Here is a 12533-nt window from a genome sequence, read left to right as displayed (position 1 = left end):
AACGTTGCTCTGATCCACTGCTGTGTGCGTACGTATTACCAGTATTACTATGGTGGTTAACCCCCGAGACCCGAGATTGCTGTTTGAGCCTCGAGATTCGCCACCTAGCGGCAAACCCTACCCAGTGTGGTGTGGATGCGTGTTCACGTCGCGTGCCATCCTGCAGTGATTTACGTGCGCGCGTGCGGCGTGTACAAGAGCGCTTTTTGTTTGTTTCGCGGTTCCTGTGCGCTTTTGCTTACATATTTACCTGCTGCAAAAGAAATATGAACAGGCTATTACCCCACGCTCTATTAAAAAAAAAAAAATCTTGTCCGTATTGTCGCGTAGTGGTGACAGTCATTGACGCCAAAAGAAGACACAGGCTTGATGGTACAGAAATTCTCTTTATTGGGCTGACTTGCGTCCGCAAAAGAACTAAGCAACTCGGCGGCGGCGATAGCAACAAACGTGCTCGTCGAACAAAGAATGCCCGTCACACTCGTAAACGCTCAATTTAAAGGCTGCTCAGAACAATCTAGATAACGTCGCAAACTGCTACTAGTACAACCTGGAACATTGTAGAAACATACGAAAGTGATCGGAATCTTCGAGACAGGTCTCGGAGCATCGTTCGCGACAAAGAAAATGATAACACGTCGTATCGCGACAACGAGCATGAACAAACACGGGATACAGAATTGATGCGCGTGCCAGGATCACAGTGATAAGCCCGCATGCCGGCGGCTGTTAAAAAACAACAAATAAAGTTTTGAAGGTATCGCGGCAATATCGAGTATGTCACGCTGGAAAGGACATCATCAGTCGCAGACTTCGGCACTTGCGATTCTTTGACAAGCGGTGTCTCAAACGAAGCGCTGCTGTCGTTATAGGCGCCGTGTCAATGCAAAACCGGCTGCTGCCGTCAATACAACTTGATTCAAACGCTCAAAAATCGTATATACGTTTCTGTTTGGAATACCGCAACTACTAAAACATGCGACCGCAGACTGCTGCATAGCAAACTCCAGTTTGAACGAGCCACTCTGTGCCTTCTGTATCCACGATAGAGTTGTCCTTTTTATTTTTATTTATTTATTACTATTATTATTTTTTTTTTTTTTTTTTTGCTGTTAAACCTCTGTCAGGGTGTCTCAACTGTACGGTGCTCGACTGCTGATTTCGAGAACGGGGGTTCGATCTCAGCCGTTTCGAAAGGCGCTCCTCGGCTGTGGGATTTGACTGCACGTTAAACAATCCCACGTGGTCAATGACACCGAGGCCCGCCCCTACACCCGTCATATAGCCGATGTTGCATGGCGCGTTAACCCATGCATATATTCATTTCAAATTGCTTTTTTTTTTTTTTTTCTTGAAGAATCCTGCGCATCCGTAACAGCTGTAATGAGCACATTTCGCTTTAGAGAAATGCTCGAACGTTTGAGAAACAAATCTTCGCAGCACCTGTTACACTAAATATTACATAATACACTTGATCTATGTGTATTAATGTACGCTGTTAGCCCATTATAATCATTACCACCCCTTTTCGTCTGTGCTGTCTTTCGAGCAAGCTGGTTGTTTCTGACAAAGGGAGTAAAATAGCTTCATACGGGCTTAACCATTGGTGTTTAGTTCGAGAATAAATACATATTTATAGTCACATGATAAGATGAACTCTATCTCTTTCAGCATAGTTTTATATTTGGCACCTGTTTTGGAAGTAAACGACAGAACCTCTCCAAGTCACTGCTCATTTAATGATAAAAAAAATCTTGGGGCCTTCAAAATTCCTTCCCAGAACATGACAGCGACCAAGAGCAGTTTTTACGATGTCTTCGCAGCTACTGGTTCGTAGCTTGCACTTTAACGTTACTGAAAATGAATCGCTGATAGCCCTAAATTAATTGTCAATTGTATGTAACACTTCTGTCTGTCACATGGTAAAATTTATTGTCATTGAAAAAATAAAATTAGTTGTGATTTAACTCTGGTTAACCTTAGTTGAATTGCGATAGCAATGGCGGTAGCTTCTTTTGCCTGCTACATTATTCCCCTATCACGCCCTATCAGTGTAAGGTGCGCTACATTACCAGTCTTCTTCTTCTTCTCCTCCTCCTCGGCTGTTCAAGGTCAAGAGTGGCCTCCGCTGGAACCACGTGACGGCTCGAAACCTGGCGCAGTATTGCTACCGCAATAAAATAATTACACTAATGTACCATTTATAAACATCACACACATCAGAAATTCCTTATACTTCCCTCGGTTTCAGGAAATCATTTTGTCATTTCACAGTGCAACACCAGATTATCTGCAGTTAAGAAGCATCCGTCTTGTTGTGAGCTCAGTAAACTCAATCCACTTACCGACCTACACGTGAGCAGTCAGATTTCCGTGCGGAGAGGTTTCCTGTACCACGGCCGCTCGATGGAAGCGCTCGATGGAAGCGCACTAGGTGCGGCCTGCTACGTCGCCCGAAACCGGCGGGAGGCGCCTACTTCCAGTCGCCACCGCCGCGGCGCCACCGTTCGGGGACAGCCGCTCGCGGAGAGCTGCGCCTGGCTGCGCTTTGAGGGAGGCGTCGGCGTGGTAGAAGCCTCTTATTTTAAGGATATAAGAGCTCCGCTTCACACAGTTTGGCAACACGAATTAGTATATACTTTCATGTCTAGTGTGACCATGTCAGCACTTAGCGCTTGCTCGGCAAGGATGTATACTGGAGTGTACCCCGGAAAACTTATAGTGACGGTGGTTCAAGGCCACTCGATTGGAGAGCTCGCATTATCGTGATGTTGCATTCGGATCCAATTGTTTGTCACATGAAAATGTGACTCGGCTGTGAACAATTTGAAACTGTTCAGCTGCCATGGTAGCCTAATGCATAACCACTTAATTGACTATGTCGCGAATTCCGTGTGTCATTTTCATACCATTTACTCATTCCTGCCTACAGTTTTTATACACAAATTGATGTCAACCTGTTCTAAGCTGCCAGCGCTATCCAATAAAAAATGTCCTACTATGAGCAACCTCTGTGAAAATGCGACATGTAACCAACTTTTCTATCACATACTGACAAATGTTACGGTGGAAATATGAAGATGTTTATTAGGTTAAATCTATATTATAACCTGGGATCTTCGACTCAGTTGGAGACCTTAACCTTCGTACGCTAGAACGCTATCTGTCATGGCTTCCCGCATTTTGCATGACCGGACAAAGTAAGCGCGCTTGATAGAACCAGTCTGCCTCAGGGTGCTACGTATATGCGCCGAAAGTTTTTATTACTATTTTTATTGGATGCTCGCAAACCAATACAATTTTGCTGGTTCTTAATTTTCAATGGAAGAACGCGCATCGAGTATTCCTGTTGTGAAACTCTTAGCTGCGATTACAGAATGTTCACGCTTCAGAGCGCAACTGCAGCCGAGATTTAGCGAGCAGCCGAGTACGCTTATGTAATGGCCACACACACACAAAAAAAGGAAAAAAATTACCAATCGCAGACGGAAAACCTTTCTTGGGAGAGGTTCATGCCATAGCCATAAACGTCGCTCCACTGCTGAGTTGACATTTCCAGCCCAGCTCGCTATCAGTGGGGGCAGCAACTTAACGATATCTTGCATAGCGCCTTAGCATGGGTACAATCATTGTTTTTATAGATTAGCTGCAGGTACTGTGTACAGTGAGAAAACAATGATGAAATCAAAAGTTTACACAGCTTGCTACTTCGCCGGACCTCTTCAGACTTCATCATCCTGTTAATGAAGGTGCTCGTAAGCTGACAAAGCTTGATTATATACTTCCTTTGCGGGGTACGTCAAGCCTCCATTGTCCTTGGTTTTCATTATCCTGTAACTGGTCCAGTTGACTCATATTTCCTGCAACAGGCTCTTGCACGGCTGACATGTCGCCTCAAAACCATTACCGAATATCGCATAAATTAAGCAACAACCTGGTAGTGATGAACAAAACTTGGGGTTCTTAAATCTCCTTGCAGAGCATCGTTAGAGTACCCGCTTTTTGTTACCTGCTTATTCCTCATATCCTGTAATTGCTGCCTCTGTCGCATATCATTAGAATCCATGCCTTAAGCCACCGCATTATATGAAATAGCACCCTACACATAGCTATATAAAGCCCCTCTTTACTGAAGCCGTACAAATGTGCCCTGTAGGAGTATAGTGTGCCTGACTTGGGATCTAAAGGTCACACTTTCAATTCCAATTTCACCCTTACATCTTATTGACTCTCTCTGATTTGGCAGCTCCTGCCATATTGAACATGTCATGTGTTCTCATTGCGCCAAAGGTGTCTGGCCATATCACCAACGAACGTGCCTCTTAGCAGAGAGGTATTTTTCCGACTTTCCGATGACAGAGCGGGCGCCGGATTTTCTGTGGAACGTGGCTTTTCAGTTTATCGCATCGACTAAAACAGCCTCAAGAGTATAAACAAATGTTGTATGAACAGGCTCCTTTGCTTGCAAGGCCACTCAGACTAGCGCAGCAAAATTTAGAACAAATTGCATGCTTATATAAAAAAAAAACCTTCGTAGCTTTTTTTTATATGTCCTCGCAACATAACCTGCGAGAAAAGCTTCTGGTGCTACCTCATCGTGTTCATCTGCTTCACAACACATCGCTAAAAATCCTAGTTCACTGGCCAGCTCCCTGGTAACTAAATAGGTTAAACAACGTGACGGGAACACAGGAAAAGAGACCGAGACAACTAGCGCGTTGTGCCGTCTTCTTCTCCTGTGTTCCCGTCACGTTGCTTGCACGGGTAACCTATAATTAATCACCAACAAGTTCAATCTGCAGTCTGACTTTGGACTCCATCTTACCTTGTCCCTTGTAGCAAATTCAATGGCAGCTGATAGGGTATTATGCTTCATCATCTGAACTTTTTAACCTCAGCGCCCCTTTCATTTCAGAGGAAGCAAGTGCATTTCCACTCCTCGCTGCTGTCTTTGCCTGAAGCGAGCTCAGCAGATAAAATTAGATGGTCTCTTAGATGTCTCTTAAGCGGAGGACGGCGAAAGCCTACCCTTCTCCTATCATTTGCCTCTCATCGCTTGCCACAGTTCGTCATTTCAAGTCGTCGTTTGATATATTGGTCGTTTCCCAGTCATGATGAGTCTGCCTGCGTAGTCAATGTAGCCCTTATCACTCATAACTAAGCAGGTTACTCATTTAGAATCAGCAGTGGTCATTACATGTCGTCGTTTCACATATTGGTCATTTCGTAGTCATCAACAGTAATGATGAGTCATGCCTAGCTATTATAGTCATTACCACACATCGCTAAGCACTTTTACTCATTTCTAATCAATTGCGGTCATTACATGTCGTAGTTTGATATACTGGTCATTACAAATTATTTTAGTCATTATTAACCATTATTAGTCATTAGCATTAGTCATTACCTCTATCAATGTCTATTTATAACTTTTATTGATTACCTATCACCATCAATAATTTTCATTCTTAATCTCGCTCCTTGCACGTCCGCTTTTGTGACTGACACACCAGTGCACAGATGCGACGCACAGATTACAGGCACAGCTTTTCCGCACAGATTTTCGCTCCATGAGCCTAGAACGGCTTTCACCTTAAAAAACAAACGCATCCCGTCTCAATGTTAACGTGCTTGCACACGCGCACACAAAAACGTTTGCGTTTACCACGCAGATGCGAGGCGAACGCGCACAGAAAGGAAGCAAACCGCGCGCTCAGAGCCGGCGACCCCGGCGGCGACGTGTCCCCGAACAGTGGCGCCCTCAGCAGATATAGCGGGCGCAACTGAAAACTCCCCAAGGACACGCTTGCCCATTGACAGCGGCGCGACGCAGCAGGCCGCACCCAGTGCGCTTCCATCGAGCGGCCGTGCCTGTACAGTGTCGGCGTAATCTCGATCATTTTTGGGGAACACTTGTGTCTGGTTGTCTAGCCAGAGTTGATGTCCATTCAGTCTGCGGCAACCCGCCGGGCAGTACGTTGTCAGTGCTACATTAACCTGCTTAATCCTCGAGCCAAGTATGATATTGCCGCATGGATGGATGGATGGATGGATGGATGGATGGATGGATGGATGGATGGATGGATGGATGGATGGATGGATGGATGGATGGATGGATGGATGGATGGATGGATGGATGGATGGATGGATGGAATATAGGAGCGTCCCCTTTGAAACGGGGTGGTAGCAGTAGCTATATCATGCTCATTTTTCTCCATATATCTTAATTATTGATTTAGAATGGTTAACTAAACCATCCTTCTATTTATTAAATTTTGCTCCTACATTACTAACATTATGTCACTTCTCTGCTTTTAATCCACCAATCTTCCAGCCGTTTTTTGCTAGTTTCCACCGCCGGTTTATTCACCCGACCACTGTTATCTCTAAACCCCAGAGCTTCAGGAACAGTGATTGCGCCTGCATCAACTTCCGGATGGATACCATTGCATTCGAGTATAATATGGTCAATTGTTTCACTGGAGTTTCCACATACAGCACATGCGTCATCTCCATTGTCAAATTTCTTTTTGTAGCTGCGTGTTCTAAGGCACCCTGATCTAGCTTCAAAAAGTAGGGCACTGCCTCTTGAGTTATCAAAGAAATCTTCCTTCCTGATCTGCATTTTCCACTTTCGGTATCCCACACAACCAGCAATATCCATAGGATCTTCACAAAAGGTCTCAATATCAAACGTCATTTTTGTACACCCATGCGATGTCCATGCGTCCATTATTAAAAGATCATCTTTTAGTGGATATCCTCATGACCTTACCTTTGTATGGTCGTGAAGATATCACACAGTGTACATAACTTCGATGTTATAATGTGACTTTCAGTGGACATGCATAGTTCAGCAGATTTCTGCTTTAATTCCTGGTTCGGACTAAGCGGAAAGGCAGACTGTCTTCAAGTAAAGCCCTTCAATTTCATCTTTCAAGACCCTGTTGTCCCTTCTCTGCCCCTCCCCCCCCCCCCCCCCCCCCGCGAGCGAGAAGTCGCGGTCCGCAGATGACTCATGCCGTAGTGCATGATAAAAACGTGGGCAGCTCGTGTGCCGGAGAGGTTGAGCAGAACGTTGGAGAGACTCGCTGCCTACATTCGCGATCAAGAAATAGTGCATTCTTTGTGGCGAGCGAAAAATATTAAATGCTTTGCCTGCAGGCTTGTTGTATGAAACATTTGTTATGAACATGAATAATGCGTTTATTGGGCGACGCGCTGTCACTTTCATGATATCTTCGGCAACTCTACCACAAAATTAGGGCGGAGTAGCACGCCTTTCTTTTTTTTTTTTCTTTGATGGCGTCCGCGGCGTTCGTCTCGTTCCCTTCCCCGCCTCCGCTGCGCAGCCACCACAACACAATAACACAATGCACGTGTTGTCCCTGCGAGCGTCCACAGATGACTCATGCCGTAGTACATGCCTATTTCAATACACTCAGCGGTCGAGTGGCGTGGTCGTATTTTGGGAACGTCTGCTAATCTTGGCGCTTCCGAGTATTGCAGCTTGCGCTTGGTGTAATAGTTCTGCACCCTACCAGTACATTCCTGTACAACCGGAAGCGATCCCCGGAAGCCGGAAGTGTCATTGTGCCTGGCATGCATATGTTGCATAGCTGACACAAGCTCACATCGCCTCAACCGCTCTCCGAGTTGCTGGCAGCCGCATATCGTCGCACGCGCGTCACATGGCCACATCTTCGCTGACGAAGTTGACAGCAGCAGTCATTTCAAGTTGTTAATCGCCCTGTGCATAGCCTTGCTCGTGGAGTACGTTTCTTCAAAGGTACGTACGTTTCAGCATCACCTAAGAGCACGACTTTTTCTGCTATGCCTAAAGCAAGAGCGAAGGCATGGGCAGCACGCGCAGCTGCGAGGAATACTCGTGCCACGTTTTCTGCTCTTGGTGAACCCGACGAGTGTGCAGAAGTGCATAAACCAGAAATGGTAGTTGGCGAGCTAGCCCGCAATGACAGCGCGGAGCCCACCTCTGTCATGTTTGACCCAGAGTTTATTCCCGCCGCGCAAGGATCATCTGCGTCATCGGAACCTCGAGCTTTTTCTTTAAGCGGCGAGCCATTTTGCGCGCGTCGCCTAGCAAATATGCGAGCGACATTGCTGATATTGACATAAAGTGCATTTTGCGGGAGTAGATATAGAAGAGAACATTATGCAGAAGGCCGCGACCTCCCTGCTATATATTTTTTTTAACATCACTTTTTGCATGCCTTCATCGCAGAATGGGTTGCTGCTTTGCCATTTTTTGTTCGTTTTTTTTTGTGAAAAGCTAGGCTGGCTCTTATTAGATCACTTCAGAGAATAAGATTGTTGTCTTGCCATGCGTGCGGTGCCAGCTTGTTCACACTGTATATTTTTCTGGATATTACGAAGAGTGTATGAAACTCTTTTCCATTCTTGCTGTCATTACGCTCTACTTGTCCTTGTTTTTCTCTCCCTGTCCCTTTAATTCCACTGGCTGCAGCTCAGTACTCAGGTGCTTAAGTTATTAAATAGCAACTGCAGGGGCTGGCAACAATTTTTCCTCCTTTTTGGTATTTAAATAATGAACCACAGCTGCTATACTGCTGTATTTGTTTCAGTGGCTGCAAGGTCAAACATGCGCTATGTTGCAACAGTGGATGATGTGCAAGCAGTTATAAAGAAATGGCTCCAACATGCTCCATGCAGTCTTAAACAGCAACAGAAAAGGCTTGCAAAACAAGGTATGAAAATTTAGCCATTATTTTGTACAAAACTGTGTGTGTACATACCAGTTAGATGCCTGTTTAAGCATGGCTTGAACAAATTTAAATGAGCTAAAGCTCAAGCGTGATTTTGCATGGTTTACCAAGGCTGTACACGGTTTGAATTATGGGGGTGCTCAAGCTTTTCATTAAAAGTAGATGCGAGAGCGCCTTAACACCACCTTTTCATTCCGCTATTTTTTTTTAATTTTTTTAGTTGGTTTTTGGGGAAAGGAAGGCACAGTATGTCTCACTTTTTAGTGGACACCTATGCTTAATTAGGTTGAAGTCATTCAGTCCCAGCGAGGTGAAATATGAAGTTGCAGCCTGAATAGTGAAGCTTACACTCTAAAACAACTTCCAACCTTAACTGAAAAAGAAGTGAATCCAAATTATTAACTATCCTGGTTACAGAGACAACAGGTTGTGAAATTTTTACATTCCTTTAACTACGGGCACGGTGGAACTACGGGCATGTTAATACGCTTATTTTCTTCGCACGTAAAGGTTTTACATCCATTTTTTTTTCACTGTTATATAACTGTAAGTTATGTTGCCAGCTTTCAGACAAGTTTATTTTGTGCATGCGGCCTTTTTTTTGTGACTATTTTCTGTTACCTGTCAATTTCTTAATGCCCCACTTTATTGTTCACTTCATCTTTCATATTTTCCAGGAGGCACAAGCACGGACGCAAACTGAAACCCATGAAGAGGGGAAGGTGTTTGAAAGCTTGCAGTCTTTTTGTGAATAAAACTATAATTCACGCTATGTGTTTTGCTCAACAGCTATCCCTAGCTCTGCTAAAAGTGCATGCTTGTACATCTTGGCAATGTTCATGCAATGTCCAGAGACTGATTTGGCAACGTCTTCTAGACATCATAATGAATGTCCATGTGGACGTCCACTGTGAGGCAATAGGGACATCTCTGGAATATCCACTGGACTAATTGTGGGTATTTATGGAGATCCTCTGAATATTAAATATTTTGAGGGGTACATTTTATGGACATCTCCTGGATCTGATATGGTTGTCTGGGTATAATTCCACACTCTGTTTCTTTTCCATCGAATTTATCCAATTTTTACCTTCTGTGTTTTTCACCTGTTGCTTAATGCTCTTTATTTCTCCGTCCTTGTTACTAGCATACTTACTAGTTAGTTTCCTAGTTCTTTTCCTCCATTGTGAGTCAACGCTTTTTAGGTAGGTACAGGTATTTAAATACCTTAGCTGCCCATCTGTTACTGTCCAACAGATGGGCAGCTGTCCATCTGTTACTGTCCGCAGTGTTATCTTACTGGCGCCGCCATGTGGCGAGCTCGGGAGACTGGCACGCGCTCGTCTTCTTCGCTCTCGGTGCTCGCCCGCCTGTCGGTTCCGTGCCTTATCTTGCCGGTGCTTTTACTTAGGTGTAAGTAAACCTGCTGAACCGGTTCCACTGGCTTCCATTGCGCCCCTGCGCTGGCCAACGAAAACCCTCCCGAGAGCGCTGCACATACTGTTCAAACTGACTTGAATCCTGCTTTGTCTCTTACCCAGAAACGCCGCCTTCAAGCAATTCTGGACACTTACCGTGACTGCTTTGCCGTCACTTCCAAAGTGAAACAGACGTCAGTAGCCAAACATCGAATTAAAGTTAATCCCACCGAGCGCCCTATCCGCCAACACCCCTACCGAGTATCGGCGAAAGAACGAGAGGCTATTCGGGCGCAGGTCGATGAAATGCTCCGCGATAATGTGATCCAGCCGTCCACAAGCCCATGGGCCTCACCAGTTGTGCTGGTCGCTAAAAAGGACGGAACACTCAGATTCTGCGTCGACTGTAGGAGGCTTACGAAAAAGGACGTCTACCCATTGCCTCGAATCGAGGACTCGTTCGACCGACTCCGCCACACCCGATACTTTTCACCGCTCGATCTACGCAGTGGGTACTGGGAGATCGAAGTCGACGAACGTGATCGAGAGAAGACCGCATTCATTACTCCTGACGGACTGTACGAATTTAAGGTGCTTCCCTTCGGTTTGTGTTCCGCTCCCGCAACCTTTCAAAGAATGATGGACACTGTCCTAGCCGGCCTGAAATGGCAGACGTGCCTCGTCTACATTGACGACGGTGTCATTTTTTCTGCGACCTACGAGGAGCACCTCAAACGATTGACGGCCGTGCTAAATGCCATCCGCGGGGCCGGACTCTCACTAAAACCAGAAAAATGCCACTTTGCATTCCAACAGCTCAAGTTTCTGGGTCACGTCGTGAGTACTGAGGGAATTAGCCCTTATCCAGAGAAGACGGCTGCCGTAGCTGCTTTCCCGACCCCCACTGATAAAAGTTCCGTGCGTCTGTTTTTGGGCCTGTGCATATTATAGGAGATTTGTGCACGACTTCTCCCGAATAGCGGAACCATTAACTCGTCTAACAAAAGACTAGCCTTTCATCTGGGCCGACGAGCAGCAAGCCTTCGAGGAGCTTCGCAAGCGCCTTAAAACAACGCCCGTACTTGGCCACTTCGACGAGGAGGCCGACACAGAATTGCATACCGACGGTAGTAACGTTGGCCTCGGGGCAGTTCTAGTTCAGTGGCAAGAAGGCGTTAAGCGGGTAATTGCTTACGCCAGCCGCACCCTGTCTCGTTTCGAAGCGAATTATTCTCTTACCGAAAAGGAGTGCCTTGCAGTTGTGTGGGCGGTAACACAGTTTCATCCGTATTTGTATGGTCGGCCGTTTAGAGTGGTCAGCGACCACCACTCGCTCTGTTGGTTAGCGAACCTTAAAGATCCTTCAGGCCGGTTAGCCCGCTGGAGTCTCCGCTTACAGGAGTTCGACGTCACTATTGTGTACAAGTCCGGCAAGAAACACAGTGATGCTGACTGCCTATTCCGAGACCCTATCCCGTGTTCTTCAATTGAAGCAGATGACTCCGTTTTTCTCGGCGCTCTCAGGACGCCAGATCTCGCTCAACAGCAGCGAGACGACACCGAACTGCGGCCCCTCATCGATTACCTCGAAGGAACCGCCTCATCGCCGCCTCGCCTTTTCACGCGTGGTCTGTCGTCGTTCTGCTTGCGTGACGGCGTCCTCTACAAGAAAAACTACGCTTCCACAGACATTCAGTATCTACTGGTTGTCCCAACGCCGCTCCGTACCGACGTTTTGCAGGCATGCCACGACGAGCTTTCTGCCGGACATCTCGGTTTTTCTCGCACCTTGGCACGAGTTCGACAAAAGTACTACTGGCCCAAGCTTGCCGCCATGGTTCAGCGCTATGTTAGGACGTGCCGTGATTGCCAACGTCGGAAGATACCACCTGTCAAGCCGGCCGGCCTGCTGCAGTCTATTGTTCCTCCGCGAGTACCTTTTCACCAAGTCGGCATGGACTTGCTCGGGCCATTTCCTACGTCATCATTGGGCAACCGGTACATTATAGTCGCCACAAGACGAAAGCTCTTCCCAGCGGCACGTCTGATATTGCGAACTTTTTCATCTTTAATCTAGTCCTTCGTCACGGTGCACCTGCGATCGTTTTAACTGACAGAGGCACCGCATTTACTTCAGCTCTAACCCAGGAAGTGATGCGGTTCAGTGGCACTTGTCGTCGCAGAACATCTTACCACCCTCAGACAAATGGCCTTACTGAGCGACTCAATAAGACCATCGCCGATATGCTTTCTATGTACGTCAACGAAGACCATAAGAACTGGGACCAGATACTACCGTATGCAACATTTGCGTAATAACACCGCAGTCCAGGAAACGACCCGCTTCACACCGTTTCGCTTGGTGTACGGT

General features: G+C 46.3%; 1 long non-coding RNA gene across 1 annotated transcript; it reads left to right on the top strand.

The window, feature by feature from the left end:
* The first annotated feature begins 7369 nt into the window (after positions 1-7369).
* LOC146206563 (uncharacterized) lies at positions 7370-9753 on the top strand. Its single transcript, XR_014703269.1, has 3 exons — positions 7370-7789; positions 8604-8726; positions 9422-9753. It is a non-coding gene; the product is annotated as an uncharacterized LOC146206563 (long non-coding RNA).
* Positions 9754-12533: the final 2780 nt, after the last annotated feature.

This window comes from Amblyomma maculatum, chromosome 1 (genome assembly GCF_055883805.1).
Source record: "Amblyomma maculatum isolate TAMU_Amacu chromosome 1, ASM5588380v1, whole genome shotgun sequence".
NCBI classification, from domain to species: domain Eukaryota; kingdom Metazoa; phylum Arthropoda; class Arachnida; order Ixodida; family Ixodidae; genus Amblyomma; species Amblyomma maculatum.
Note: the sequence above shows the minus strand (reverse complement) of the source record. Positions and strands in the feature narration are given on the sequence as shown.